Source organism: Marmota marmota, unplaced genomic scaffold (genome assembly GCF_001458135.2).
Source record: "Marmota marmota marmota unplaced genomic scaffold, marMar, whole genome shotgun sequence".
NCBI lineage: Eukaryota > Metazoa > Chordata > Mammalia > Rodentia > Sciuridae > Marmota > Marmota marmota.
In genome coordinates this window covers 6,760,732-6,773,618 of record NW_026000294.1, presented here as the reverse complement: position 1 = coordinate 6,773,618, position 12,887 = coordinate 6,760,732, and the positions used below count along the sequence as shown (strand labels likewise).

Here is a 12,887-nt window from a genome sequence, read left to right as displayed (position 1 = left end):
ATATATCTATATATATATATATATATATATATATATCTATATATATATTCTGTGGAAATAGAAACCATGAGAAAACAGGGGTAGTGATACTAATAAAAGAGTCAATTCATCAAAAGAATATAACAATTATAAATATGTATGCATCTAAAAGTGAACCACCTAGATATATAAAGTAAATACTAAAGGGTATGAAGAGAGAGATTACAACACAATAATAGAAAACTAAACTACCCTTCAATAATAAAAGTAAATAAATAGAAAATTAATAAGGAAACACTGGACTTGAACCACAGTCTAGAGCAAGTGGGTCTAACAGATATATAAAGAACATTCCATCTAACAACAATATACATATTCTTACCATGTGCACATAAGACATTCTCCATGATAGATCACATGTTAGGCCACAAAATAAGTGCTGTAATTTGGATATAGTTTGAATGTGTCCTTCAAAGGCTTCATGTGTTCAAATTCAATTATCACTATAAGACATGGGTTTTAGAGGTGGGATCTTTGGAGGGTTATTAGAATTAGACAAGGCCATCAGGCTGGAGCCCCCATGATTGAATTCTAGTAACTTTATAAGAAGAGAAAGAGAGAACAGAAAGCATACAACTGTGTCCTCCCTGTCACTTGCTATTTGATGTCCTGCAGTGTTCTATGACTCTGCCAGCAAAAAGTTCATCACACATGTGACCCTTCAAACTTGGACCTTCAGCACCAGTATACCAAATAAATCTCTTAGTAAAATTTACCCATTTTGTGGCATTGTGTTATTGACAACAGCAATTGGAACCAAGAAAGAAAATATCATGGAGTGGGGCTCTTGCTAATTATGAATACCATAAAATGTAGAAGTGGCTTAGGAACTGGAGGATAGGCAGAAGTTCAAACAGTTTGGAGGGACAGGCTTGGAAAATCCTACAATGCTTAAGCAGAGCATTACTGGTGATTCTACTGAGAGCTCAGAAACAAGGAGACTAGAGAACTAGTCTCAGATGGAAATGAGGGTCCTATTGAAAATTGGAGAAAAGGCCATTCTTGTTATGAAAGTAGCAAAAACCTTGGCTGAGTTGTATCCATAGAAGGCTGAATGATAAATTGGTGAAAGAAATTTCTAAACAAAATAGATGGGGCTGTGTGGTGCTTCTGGCTGCTTTAACTTCAGTAAAAAAGCAAAGGGAAACAACAAAAAGATTTGGAAAGTTTGCAGCCTGGCTAAAGAATGAGTGAAGAAAAGGCTTGCCAAGATATGGCTAAACTATCTCTTGATAAAGGGATTAGTGTCGCGACCCCTTGCCCGCAAGGAAGACGCAACTCAGGAATCTTCTTTCAGCAGTTTATTCAGGCCTTGATTCATGTATCTTCTTCTCCTGACCCCGCCCAAGCACAGCCTAATAAAGCCTCCCGCATACCAATCCCAAGCTGCCACGTGGACCTTTCTCATAGGGTGGGAAGGGATTGCGTGCCAATTCTCCATATTAGGAGTTGTTTATCACAGGCCACAGTGGAAGCCGGCGCCATCTTCTAATGGCGGCCACGGTCTAATTAGAACGGCTCACCACAGATTAGCACAGATAAAAGGGAGTCAGTTGCTTTGAACTAGGATGATTTTAAAAAGGCCTTGAGGGCATCTCAGATATCTTTAAAGCCCTTCTTCCCAGCACAGACCTAGAAACCTTCCAGGGCAGAATTGTTTCAGGAAAGGGATTCAGGGCATCATCCAGGCTCAACGTCCAGGCCCACCTTGGGGTTCTACTTTATGTTTTCTGGCAAAGGGCTCTGAGGCTGTAGCTCTTCAAGCAGGCCCAGGTACAGCTCATGTGAGTGACAGAACTTGGTTTCAATGCGATGCTGGTTTTACTTGCACACAAGGCACAAGTTTCGGGGTCATGGCAGCCTTTAAAATGAAGAAATTCCATCATTTTGCAACAACATGAATAGAGTTGAAGAACATTATGCTAAGTGAAAGAAGCCAAGCCAAACACTTGTGTGAAAAATCTGAAATAATTGAGTTCATAGAAGCAGAAGGTAGAATGGTGATTACCAGAGGCTCAGAGTGGTGGGAAAGGGGAAATGAAAGTCAACAGGTGGAATAAATTTGGGGCATTTGGGGGATCTATTATGCAATGTAGTGAATATAGCTTAATAGATTTCAAATGGTCTCATAACTACAGTAAATATTTGAGGTAATGGATATATTAATTTGCTTGATTCAATCACTCCTCATTGTATCAAAACTCAAAACACCACCGTGTACCCCATAAACATATACAAGTTGAGTACTCATTACACATTATCATAAACATCTTGAAGATGAGGACTGAATATAAAAAATGAAATTCATTCATGTGTCATGTGTACCTTACACATAGCCTGAAGGTAATTTTGTATGATACTTTGACTGTACCTGCATTTTTATTGTCACATAAAGTCAGCTGTGAAAAATTCCACATATTCCCTTATTGTTGGTACTCAAAAGGCTTTAGATTTAGGGTGGCATTGTTAGGGCTTAAAAATTTTGGGAGGGGGGGAGAGCTAGCTCAGTGGTAGAATGCTTTCCTACCATGTGCAAGGCCCTGGGTTCAATAAATAAAATATTCAGATTTAGGATTATGGATTTTCAACTTGTACAACTATAAATTGTCAATACATAATAAAAGTTTTGAAAAGAATATTAATTAGTATGGAATTGGTAATATGCACAATTCTCTAGGGGGAAAAGTTAGAATAACTATAAATTGGAGGAACAGATGAAAATCTTCTTAAATTTGTATCAGAAATAATAATTTCTATAATTTAAAAATATTTATTAAATGCCTTGTGGGAACATAGAAATATTCTGCCACCAACTCACATTCTTCCTTTTCAGAACTTTCAGTATTCACAAGGAGACATTTGGCATTCAATAATGTTTTTGACGGGCTGGGGTTGTGTCTCAGTGGTAGAGTGCTCACCTCATTCGTGCAAGGCCCTTGGTTCAACCCTCAGCTCCACATAAAAATAAATAAATAAAATAAAGATATTTTGTTGAACTACAAGTAAAAAATAAATATTTAAAAAAATGTTTTTGACAACTGGATAATGACAGTAGTCTTCTGCTACTGAAAAAAAATTAAAAATGCCAGATTAAAATAGAATTATGCAAGCATTTAACCTCTGACAACAATCAGGACACTCAGTTTATGCCTAACTCATACTGACTGACTGAAGGTCAACAGTGGGCTGACAACAGTGACACCCAATATCATGACTTTGGCAAAAACTATCACCCCTTCTTAACTTATATTACAGCTGTAAATATACTAAGATATAACCCTTTGAATTATTACAACTTCACAGCTTTGATTATATGATTTTTACAAAGTCCACTCCTAAATTTTTAAGAAGTTCCTGTTACTTTTATCACAATCTGTCCTTTCCTTTAAAAAAAATCTTGGGAAACACCCTTTTTAAGTTAAGGAAAACACAATTAAATGACCCAATGTACAAATTTTCTCTCTGCATATCTTCCCCAGCAATTTCAAATTAAAACCCTCTTAGTGGGCTGGGTTTGTAGCCCTGTGGTAGAGCAATTGCTTAGCATATACAAGACACTGGGCTCCATCCCCAACACAGCTAAATAAATAAGTAAGTAAATACAATATTTGAGAGATTAAAAAAATTTTAAACCCCTTCTCACACATGCTTTATCAACATTTGTCCAAACTTTCCATATGTAGTTTTCCTATGTGAAATCCTGTGATTGAAAACAGTTCCATATTTGTCTATGTTAGATTTCTCTTGCTGTGACAAAATACCTGAGATAATCAACTTTAAATAAGGAGACATGTGTTTTAGCTCATAGGTTCAATCCATGATCAGTTGGCCCTATCACATTGAGCCTGTTGTGAGGCAAAACATTTTGGCAGAGAGCATGTGATGGAGCAAAACTGCTCACCTCCTGGAAGCCAGAAAACAGGAAAAGATCAGAGTCTCAATATCCCTTTCAAGGGCATGTCCTCAATGACCTAACTTCCTTCCACTAGGCCCACCTCCTAAAGGTTCTTCCACCTCCCAACAGTACCATCAGCTGAGGACCAAGCCATCAACACATGAACTTCTGGGGATGTTTAAGATACAAACCGGGCTGGGGATGTGGCTCAAGCGGTAGCACGCTCGCCTGGCATACGTGCGGCCTGGGTTCGATCCTCAGCAAAAATGTTGTGTCCGCCGAAAACTAAAAAAAAAATAAATACTAAAAAATTCTCTCTCTCTCTCTCTCTCTCTCTCTCTCTCTCTTTAAAAAAAAAAAAGATACAAACCACATTGGGCATGGTGGTAAGTGCATGTAATCCAAGTGATTACTCAGCTTTTTTGCTGATATGACCAAAAGAACTAACAATATTAGAAAAGGAAAAGTTTACTTGGGGCTTAGAGTTTCAAAGGTTTTAGTATGTAGATGACAACTCCAATCTTCAGAGCCTGAGGTAAGGCAGGACATCGTGGCAGAAGAGTACAGTGGAGAAAAGTGGCTCAGGACACTGTACCAGAGAGCAGAGAGCAGGATATTCCCCCACCACTGTCAAAATATATATCCCAAAGGCATGTCCCCCAATGACCTACCTCTTCTAGCCATGCCCTACCTCCTACAGTTACTATGCAGTTAATCCCTATCCGTGAATAGGGATTAAAGCTCTCATAACTCAATCATTTTACCTCGAAACTTTCTATCGTTGTCTTAAACATGAGTTTTGGGGAACACCTAATATCTAAACTATAACACCGAGTGACTGTAGAGGCTGAGGTAGGAGGATTACACGTTAGAGGACAGCCTTGGGAAGTTAGCAAGACCCTTTCTCAAAATAAAAATGAAAAGAACTAGATATGGGGCTGGGGTTGTAGCTCAGTGGTAGAGCGCTTGCCTTGCATGCGTGAGACCCTGGGTTCAGTCCCTAGCACCACGTAAAAATAAACAAAACAAAAGTAAAGATATTGTGCCCATCTACAACTAAAAAAAAAAATTAAAAGAGCTGGATATGTAGCTCAGTGGTAAGTACCCATGGGTTAAATCCCAGTGTCAAAAGAAAAAAAAATATGAGCCATAACACCTTCCTGGATTTGGTTCCCTTTTAAATTTCAGTTGCATCTTTGAGGAGTTTGAGGATTTTCAACCTGAAATGCCCTTTCAAGGGCATTTAAATATCCCTTTATTTAACTTGAAAGTTTGAGTTCAAGTTTGTAAAGAGTTTTTCTGCATCTCTCACCCCTTTTTTAATATCAATTTAGTTTTTAAATAAGAATATATGTCTTCCTTCCTATTAGCAAGGCATTCAGTTCGGATTTTTTTCTGTGCTCTCTTCTTCACTCCCAGGGGCTATTAGTGGTATCTATTCAGGCATAATTGGTTAGGACTGAGGAACAATAGCTAGTTTGAAAATGAAGCTAGCCCAGACATAGATCCTACATGTTACCTTAGTTTAAATAAGAACCATGTTCGAACCCCATGATTTCAAAATGTTTTCAATCACCTAATCCATTAAAATCTTAGCATGTGTACTAATATTCATTTATTTGTATTTATATTTATAAATAATAAAGTTAATTTATAAATGTACATTAATATTTTATACATTCACAAATATGTGCATGTTTACATATGAGTTGTACTATACTAAATATTATGTACATTATAAAACACAAAATAAAAATGGTCAAAGAATGATATAAAATGTAAATATGCAAAGTTTTATTGTGAACCTTTGAGTATCCTAGTGGACTACCTTTTAAATCCTACTTTGTAAACTCCTTTTCTAACCAACAATTAACCAACATAAGAATTATTCTCTCTTGGTGAACATAATATTTCTTTTCTTTCTATTAACATAATTTATGGCTAGAGCAAAACAAAGGAAACAAGCAGGGTGGGGGGGAATCAGATAACATAAAGATATAGGGAAGACCAGTAGCATAGAACAAGATCCAGAGGGAGAGAAGAGAGATGGGAAAGGGGAGGAAATGCAGAGTAAATTTTTAAAAATTTTGCCATGTGCATATGAAAATGTACCACAAGGAATTTCACCTTTATGTAAAACTAGAAAGAACCAATCAAAAATAAATAAATCAGCTGGGTGCAGTTGCACTCTCATATGATCCCAGTGACTCGGGAGGCTGAGGCAGAAAGATTGAGAGTTCAAATTCCAGCCTCAGCAACTTAGGGAGGCACTTAGCAACTCAGGGACACCCTGTCTCTAAATAAAATTTTTTAAAAAAAGGTCTGGGGATATGGCTCAGTGATTAAGCATCCCTGGGTTCACTGTCCAATACCAAATAGATGGATGGATGGATGGATGGATGGATAGATAGATAGATAGATAGATAGATAGATAGATAGATAGATAGAATCAATTGATGAGCAAAAGGAAGAGCAGTAGAAGAGAGGAATGAGAATAGGAAGAGGGAAGAGGGGCAGGAGAAAGGGGAAAACATGAACTGAAATTGAGTTCCATGCATGTACAAATTTGTCAAGATGAATCCAACTACTATGTATAACTATAATGCTCTAACTTAAAAAAGAAAAGAAAAAGAAGGATAAAATAGCGTTTGTGCTCCAGCAATAGGGTCAACCTTATGACCTGATTAAAGGTCTGATAAAAAGCTGAAAAATTAAAAAGTTCTTATAATTTTTCCTGTTTTACCTACTATTTATCAGTGCAACAAGAATATGTGGAGGAGGGGCTGGAGTTGCACCTCAGTAGTAGAGTACTTGCCTCACATATGTAAGGCCCTGGATTTGATCCTTAGCACCACATTTTAAAAAAATAAACAAATAAAAATAAAGATATTGTGTCAATCTATAACTAAAAAGACATTTTCAAAAAATAGAATATGTGGAGGGGCTGGGGATATAGCTCAATTGGTAGTGTGCTTGCCTTGCACGCACAAGGCCCTGAGTTCAATCCCCAGCACCACACACACACACACACACACACACATACACAAATGTGTAAATAAGCACCATATACTGCTGAAAATCTACTTGTGTGTCATCAGTCTTAATATAAAATAGTAACTACTTTCTTAGCACAGCAATTGAAGCAAAATTCATGTGTTAATAATTTTTCTTGATATTTACAAGTATATAAAATTGTGAAAGATTACATGATAAATGTGAAATAAAGTATATTTATTGGCAAGTTTATTAGTTATTTTCTTAAAGCAAATGTAGGAATACTATTACAGAGTGACTAGGTTTAGAGTCTGTTTTTTTTTTTTCCATATAGGGTTCCATGTCATCCTGAAATAGAATGCTAGCTAATAAAATGTTACACCTGGATTAACATATGAGGTAAGTTCTCATATTATTTCAAAAACCAATTTGGTCTTAAATGTATCCATTTTCTAAAACAACAAGCCTCACTATGAAATATGGTCTTCATAGTTACACAAGATTTTATGGTTGTGCATGCTAGTTAGTTTAAAACAAAAGCCCAAATCCTGTATGGTTAAACTGAAGGACTTTGTAAGCAATTCTCAGGCAACTGAAAATTGAGTTGATGTTTCATTTTGATGAGCTGGGGCTCTAATCATTTGAACACAATTTGAGTTAAAGTTGCTTTCTGTTCTTTTCCAGTATATTTTGTACCAGTGAAAATTAAGTCCAGTGACACATTCTGTAGAGTTAGGAGATTACTCATTTTTTCCTAGCCTATATTCTGCTGAGTAAATTAAGTTCAAGATGATTTATAGGGCTAGGGATATAGCTCAGTGGAGGAATTCATGCTTAGCCCACAGAGGCCCAGGGTTGAATCCCAGCATTAAAAAAGGATAATTTATAAACTGTTGTTGACCTTCAGGAATTATTTCATTTCATTCTACAATCTCTTGCCTCTCCTCATCATGTGGGTCTGGACATAATCTAGGACTTTATTATTATTATTAGGACTTGGGACAAGGAAATTGGTCATAACAAATGAAATAAATTGGATTTATATTCTTGGTAATCCCCATGCATACACTAATTGTAAAACACTGGATCAAATAACCTATAGGACTGATCAGAACCTACTTTAAAATTGGTGAAAAATGATGCAGTTTTCCTGAACAGTTAAAGTTGGAGGGGGATAATTGTCCAGAAAATTTTGAAAACCACTGTTTCCTGCCTGAAAAAAAGGAAAGATAGGGCTAATGGTAAAAGAAAAATTATATATAAATTGGACATCATCAAAATTAAGGACTTCTGGGGAATGGGGATCAGAGGTAAAATGTTTACCTCACATGTGCGAAGCCCAGGGTTCAATCACCAGCCCTGGAAGAAAAAAAGTAAGAACGTTTGCTCTTCAAAAGACATTGCCAAGAGAATGAAAGGACAAGCCACAGAAAGGGGTGAAATGTTTTAAAAGCACATATCTGATAAGGGATTTCTATTTGGAATATAATGAATAATCAAAACTTAGTAATAGAGAAAGTGGCATCCAGTGGGTACAGATTTCTTTTGGGGATGAAAAAATCCTTTTGGAATTAAAGGTAATGTTTTCAAAACTGTGAATATGCTGTAACTTATAAAAATGTATACTTTAAATGGATAATTTGACAATATCAATTTTTGCCTATCAAAGAACATTTTTACAATGGCTTTATTGCCAAAAGCAATCTATAGACTGAATGCAATCCCCATCAAAAATACCAATGAAATTCCCCACAGAGCTAGGAAAAGCAGCTTTTTAGGAAAAAAAAAAAGCAGTTTTAGGAAAAAACTCAAGGAGGATTAAAAGACCCCAAATAGCCAAAGCAATTCTGAGCAATAAGAACAAGGCTGGAGGCATCACAATACACAACTTCAAGTTATATTCCAGAACTTTAGTAATAAAAAAAACATGTTATTGGCATAAATACTGGCTTGAGGATCAGTGAAATAGAATAGAAAACAAAGAAGCAAATTCATTCAGATATAGTTATCTTGTCCTTGATAAAGATGCCAGAAGCATACATTGGAGAAAAGACAGCCTTTTAAACAAATGGTACTGGAAAAACTGAATATACATGGATGGATGAAAATAAATTGTTGTCACCCTGCACAAAGTCCACACAAAGTGGACCAAAGACATAGGAATTAGACCAGAAACTTTGCAACTGATAGAAGAAACCAACACTCCAATATATAGGTGCTGGCAACAACTTCCTCTCTGGGAACCTTTGTAGGAGAATTACATGCAAATTACATGCAAACCATAGCATATGGTTAATATTCACTAATTCTGCTTCTTATTACCCCTCCACCAAGAAGTAACCTAGATAACAAGTTTCAATATATCACTGCTTAATTTAAGGATCATGGTCTCACACGTGATACATGTAAGGAGAGATAATGAACACCTATTTCCTTCATTTTTTATCACACATTTCCTGGTATATGAGTAATGGCTCCTCTAGGATACATATCCACATTTGCACCATTATGGGGCTCACTATCTGCTCCCTCAAAACATTGCTGCCTGTCCTGCTTGCCCATAAATATAAGTGTCAACTCACAGAAATAGCTGCTATTCAGTGATGCGTAACAAAAGAAAAACTTGGAAGGTCAGGAAAATTCTTCCTTCCCTGAGGATCTTATAAGCTAATTAGCAGATATTTATCAAGCATTTACTGTATGTGAGGCTTAAAAAATGGGACATAGGGATGAATAAGTCTCACTCTGTCCTCAAGAAGCTCGGTATAACAGAATGAAATGTACTAGAACCTTTTTCTTAGTGACTTTCTAGAGGTAAATTGCAATCCTTTATTTGGCTCCATACAGTGTAATCTTACACTAATTACTAAAACAGTAGAATGTGAAGGGGACCTCTCCGGAGCAGATGTAAGTTGACAAGTTCAGTCCTTTCATCATCATGGCTATGAGAACTAAGAACTACAAGTAACTAACAGCATGTTTTTTTTTTTTTTTCTGTTATGTCCAGCTCAGATTCTAATGCCTGATGATAATCAATTTCCCCAGAGTAATGATGCCAGATTGGGCAGTAATCCTTTCTAAGATTATATAGGAATATATATCTATATTAATGCATACAGATATATACAGTATCAACTCCAAACAGCTGCTTATTCGTGAATATGTTTCACATCAATAGAGTGTCATAGGTACATTTACATAAAGCTTCATGTCATTTGTTTGAAATTCACTTATATCTAAATGAACTGGAGAATGTATTCTCTAGTGATTTCAGGCTAAATACTATTGTCAATTTATTCTGTCTTGAGAGAAGGACATTTATTTGTTTATTTTATGGTTTTATTTTTCCAGATCTAGATAGAATATTTGAAACAGGAAATGGCTTAGTGAATAAACATAAGTCCATACATCTATGTGCCTGCATTTAATGCATAAACATCTCAATATATACTAAATCAATGAATGGCAAGAGTGTAAACTGCTTATGTCACTGGTGCTTAGAATTCAGGATTTTATTCTGAGTTGCTATAGGCTCCAGCAGCCTCTTCATTTCTCATTCTGCAGATATTGCACAGAACATGCAGATGCATGCCTGATGTAAAGTCCTATCCAGTGGTGTGAGACTGATATCCACCCCTCTGCTCCATTCCCAGTTCAAGAGCCCCTATGTTCTAAGGTGACCGAAGCTGGCCCAGGCTGTTGCCATGGAAACCATTACAGTAAGGGAGGTGAGAGAATGGAGAAGAGGCAGAAAGTGCACTAAAGAGAAACAAAATGTCTATTCCTCTTCAGTTGTATTATGTGCAGATTCTAAATCCCAGCGTGGCTTATAGTAGGCCTTCAATACATGTTGGAAAACCAAATGAATGCACCTTCAGAAATCACCCTGAGAGGCTTCCTCCATCATAATAAATAGACTTTTCCAGTATCAATGACTCAGATGTCCTATATTCACACAGTAACCAAGTTTTCCCAAACATGATTAATTACAAATATTCTCTCTCATTATCCTTCTAAACCACCAGAATGTCCCAGAAATTTCAAGTTTTTTAACATACAAGTTATATTTCCTAAATTACATCTGCCATCATTTATTAGATTTTAGGAATTGATTGAGAGTTTGGAAGATATAATCACTATATACTACTAAAGTAGTATTCAAGAAATGGGGAAAATTCCAAAGATAGGGAATAGGAAGAATGATAAGACTGTTTAAAACCTTTGGTAGGCCACACTTTGCACTGAGACTATGGTTTAATGCTCTGACTTCCACATGGTAAGCATGGTTTGAAACACTTAAATTATAAAGCATCAACTGGTGTTTCATTGAAATGATTTATATTGTATTTCACCACATAATTGTCACAAATTCTATGCCAAAATTTTTGCAAAAATAGCAGATTATGACTATTATGTGAAGCTTTTTAAAACAATTTGCTGGTATTACTTAAAAATCACTTATCACTAAACTGTTTCGTGCAATATCAGAATGCACAGACTATTCATGAATATACATTAATATGGTGGTGATGATTATATGGCAAACTACAGTATTTTAATTAAAAAATGGTTTATTCATTTATTTTGAAGAGGTAGAAAACCATGTGTAAAAAGGTTCAAGGCTTTATTTATCCAAGTGTTTTTTTAATGTGTGTGTATGTTAATATCAACTGTGTAAATTGCACATATTAATTTTATTGGATCATCAATGAATTTATGTATAGAAAAGTTTTCTTAGAGTAGAAATCTGATACTTTTCAAGTGGTTAAAAATTTAAGTTTCTTCTAAATGTAATCTTTTAAGATTTTATGGTCTTATTTTTTTCATGAAAAGTTAATAAGAAGAAATGGTTATAAATAATGTGCAAATTCAGCATAGGGTCTACCTAAAAACACTGTGCTGAATTTGCACATTATTTATAACCATTTCATCTTTTTTCTTTTTAAATTTGCTTTGTTTATGATCTATATAAATGTAATTTATAATTATAAATATAATTTTGCTATTATTATTTTAGAATGTCTTATGCACAGTTACAAGATAAGTTTTCTTAAGTCTGGGATATTCTTCATATCAGTGTGCATTCAATATTGAAAGAGTCCTATAACTCTTGCCTTCTGCTCATGCGACTCTATTGGTATTTCCTTTTCCCAAGGATATGGGCTGTTTCTGATATCTGTGCCTCAGCAAGAGTGGATAAAAGCCATGTTGAAATGGATAAACCACACAAGTAAGAGCTATAGATGTGGACTACAGGCCACTGAAGAAGAACTGAGCTTGCTGAGGATCTATGCTATACTTTGGAAATATCTGAGATGTTAAGAGGTGAGTACTTTGGTGGTTGGCATGTGTGTGTGTGTGTGTGTGTGTGTGTGTGTGTGTGTGTGTTGGAAAGGGTAGACTATAGTGAGAAGATGATCTGTATAATATAATAAGCTTATAAGAAATGTAAGCTTTTGGAATTCCAGAAAGGTTCAACTATCAAATAGTAATGAAAATCAGAAGAAAGAGCTAATAAAATTATCTTCTTAGGTTGAAAACAGGCTTTTGAAATCAGCATAGAAGGGGGTGATTGCAAAAGAACTATCATTATTGAGTTTATTGATCAAATACCAAAACTTTATGTTATCCCATTTAATACTCACAGCAATCTTGTGAGGTAGGAATTATCTCCATTTTATACATAGAAAACCATCTTCAATACCTTTATGGCATTTGCCACTAAACAGATGGTTCTGGAGACTATATGCTAAGTGAAATAATCCAGTCCCCAAAAGCCAAAGGTTGAATATTTTCTCTGATATGTGGAAGCTAACCTACAATAAGAGGAAGAGGGGGAAGAATAGAAGTTTAGTAGATTAGACAATGGAAAATGGAGGGAAGGGAGAGGGAATAGGAAAAGGAAAGACAGTGGAATGAATCTGACATGCTTTTCCTCCATATATATATATATATATAT

At 35.6% G+C, this 12,887-nt stretch overlaps 1 protein-coding gene across 7 annotated transcripts in view; it reads left to right on the top strand.

Moving 5' to 3' along the window:
- The window catches only part of Zc3h12b (zinc finger CCCH-type containing 12B), a 308,449-nt gene that overhangs the window by 234,537 nt on the left and 61,025 nt on the right, over positions 1-12,887 (top strand). For 6 of the 7 annotated variants that reach the window (XM_015501666.2, XM_048797188.1, XM_048797187.1 and 3 more), the window contains exons 5-6: positions 7,263-7,327; positions 12,084-12,253. The gene's annotated coding sequence lies outside the window, so the exon portion shown is untranslated. Of the gene's footprint in view, positions 1-7,262; positions 7,328-10,492; positions 10,657-12,083; positions 12,254-12,887 lie in introns of all 7 variants that reach the window. The other variant, XM_048797186.1, reaches the window with a different exon arrangement.